The sequence below is a fragment of the Lactuca sativa genome, chromosome 9, assembly GCF_002870075.4.
Source record: "Lactuca sativa cultivar Salinas chromosome 9, Lsat_Salinas_v11, whole genome shotgun sequence".
Classification (NCBI taxonomy): Eukaryota; Viridiplantae; Streptophyta; class Magnoliopsida; order Asterales; family Asteraceae; genus Lactuca; species Lactuca sativa.
In genome coordinates, this window is record NC_056631.2 from 9,037,929 (window position 1) to 9,040,844 (window position 2,916).

The following is a 2,916-nucleotide window of genomic DNA, read 5'->3' on the forward strand; positions in this document are numbered from 1 at the left end:
CATATCATCACATACTGTCAGACGTATCTGGGGTGTCTGACTACCCTTCGGTCCTAACGACCGAACTTTACTACTATCACAGACACATATCATGCTAGCATATCACATATCAGGTAATAGCAAACTTAGATGATATCACAAAGACAATCATCTACCATACATCTCCTACTGGTGGGTCGGCATTGTGGCCTTAGACCCACCGCTACTGGAAGGTAACTCACCTCAAAGTAGCTGCTGAACTGATCGGAAACTGACTGCCTACTGCTGCCGCTGCTGCTCCGGAAATCCTCCGGCTGCAATTTCCACAATAAACCCAATCAAACATTGCTCACTGACCTTTGGGTAAAATGACCATTTTACCCATGACCATGCCCTAAGTCAAAGTCAGAGTCAACTTTCAGTTGACCCGACTCGTCGAGTTGGCTTTCCAACTCGCCGAGTCCCTATCCAAACGACTGCCCTGAATCCCGATCCTACCCGTCGAGTTAGGCGATGACTCGACAGGTTCACCTTCTTAACCAATATTCAAGTCCTTCATCCTACTCGCCGAGTTGTATGAACAACTCATCGAGTTCATCTTCATCCGATGAACACTTTATGCTAAGACTCGCCGAGTTGTATGAACAACTCGCCGAGTCTGTTCTTGAGCTATGAAGATTGCCTTGGACTCGCCGAGTCAGGGCATTGACTCGCCGAGTCCTAACATGGGTGAGTTCAGCTCCCAACTCACCGAGTCACCCCCTGTGACTCAAGGCTCAACTCGACACATGAAGAAGGGACCAACTCTGAGACTCGCGACCAGACTCGCCGAGTCACCTATGCGACTCGCCGAGTCGTCGCCATGCACTCCTTAAATATACCGATTTGCTCGGTTCCAGACCATGCCATTCATAGATCTGGGCTTCTAGGACACGAATCACACGTAAAGTTTCCAACTTTACGTGTGGATATCCACCAATAAGGATTATAAGGCTCAAAATGTCCTAAAATGGTAGATCTAGGGCTAACAAGTCTTATGGGGCCAAAAAGCTAACAGATCTGAGCTCCTGGAGCTCAATCTTACATAGATCCAAAGGCCAAACGCCTTATTACAACATATAATGAACATGCAACCTTGGGAAAATGACCAAGAAGGACCCAAATGAAGTTTTAAGCATAGAATCAAGGGGAAAACGGGTTATACCTCAAAGGAAATGTTGAAATGACACAAGGATGGCTGATCTCCTTCTCCTCTTCTTGATCTACTCCTCTTACACTTCAAAACCTTCAAGAATACACTAAGAGCACCTCAAACTCTCAAGAAAACAAGGGGAAAACGATGTAGGGGGAGTTCTGGGGTGAATGGGGACGAGTTGGGGCGGAATGAGGGTTTAAATAGGGTGCAAACCCTTGAAACTTAGGGTTTCATCCCGCAGCGGTGACTCGCCGAGTCCAGGATATGGACTCGTCGAGTCGCCTACTTAAAACACGTCCTGAGTCCCGTCCCTACTCGGCGAGTCGGACCCTATGACTCGCCGAGTCTAAGGCTAAATTAGGTCAATGCTTAAATAAAATTCACATACCGGAAACCAGGTGCTACAAATCTCCCCCACTTATCTTAGACTTCGTCCTCGAAGTCTGCTGCCTGATCCTGAAACAGCTCGGGGTAGTGCTCCATCATCTCGTCTACCGGCTCCCAAGTCCACTCTGAACCCTTGCGGTGCTGCCATTGCACCTTCACTAGCTCCACCCTCTTGTTCCTTAAATCCTTCGACTTCCTGTCGAGGATTGCGACTGGGCGCTCGATGTAGTTCAGGCTGTCATCAACCTGAATATCCTCCAAAGGTACTACTGCAGAATCGTCCACTAGGCACTTCCGCAACTGCGAAACATGGAAAGTGCTGTGGATCTGGCTAAGCTCGGCTGGCAGATCCAGCCTATATGCTACCTTGCCCACCCGGGCTAAGACCCTGAACGGTCCGATGAATCGCGGGCCCAACTTGCCCCGCTTCCTGAATCGGATGACGCCTTTCCACGGCGACACCTTCAGGAGGACCATATCCCCGACCTGGAACTCTAAATCGGATCGACGCTTGTCGGCATAACTTTTCTGTCGACTCTGAGCAGTCTGAAGCCTGCTCCGGACCTGCTGTATCCTCTCAGTCGTCTTGAGCACCACTTCGGTGCTCCCCATAACTCTCTGGCCAACCTCACCCCAGCATATCGGGGTCCTACACCTCCGTCCGTACAACATCTCGAAAGGAGGGCGGTCGATGCTCGCGTGATAGCTGTTGTTGTAGGAGAACTCAGCCAAAGGAAGATAGGTATCCCAGCTACCACCGAAATCCAGAACACACGCCCGCAACATGTCCTCCAAAGTCTGGATGGTCCGCTCACTCTGTCCATCTGTCTGCGGGTGAAAGGCGGTGCTGAAATGCAGACGAGTGCCCAACTCGTCATGGAATCTCTTCCAAAACCTGGAAGTAAAACGCACATCCCTGTCCGAGATCACCGATACCGGCACCCCATGCCGTGCCACAATCTCCCTGATATAGATGTCGGCCAATTTCTCGGCCGATATGCTCTCCGGAATCGGAATGAAGTGAGCACTCTTGGTCAATCTATCCACGATGACCCAAATCGAATCCACTCCACGTGCGGTCCTGGGAAGCTTTGTGATAAAATCCATCGTGATATCTTCCCACTTCCACAGTGGAATGTCCAACGGCTGCATCTTGCCATGCGGCCTCTGATGTTCGGCCTTGACCTTCCTGCAGGTCAAGCACCGCTCGACGTACCATGCCACATCCCGCTTCATGCAGGGCCACCAATAGTCTAGACGAAGATCCCTATACATCTTCGTCGCCCCGGGATGAATGGAGAATCGGGACTTGTGCGCCTCCTCCATCAAAATCTGGCGCACGCCCCCGTGATACG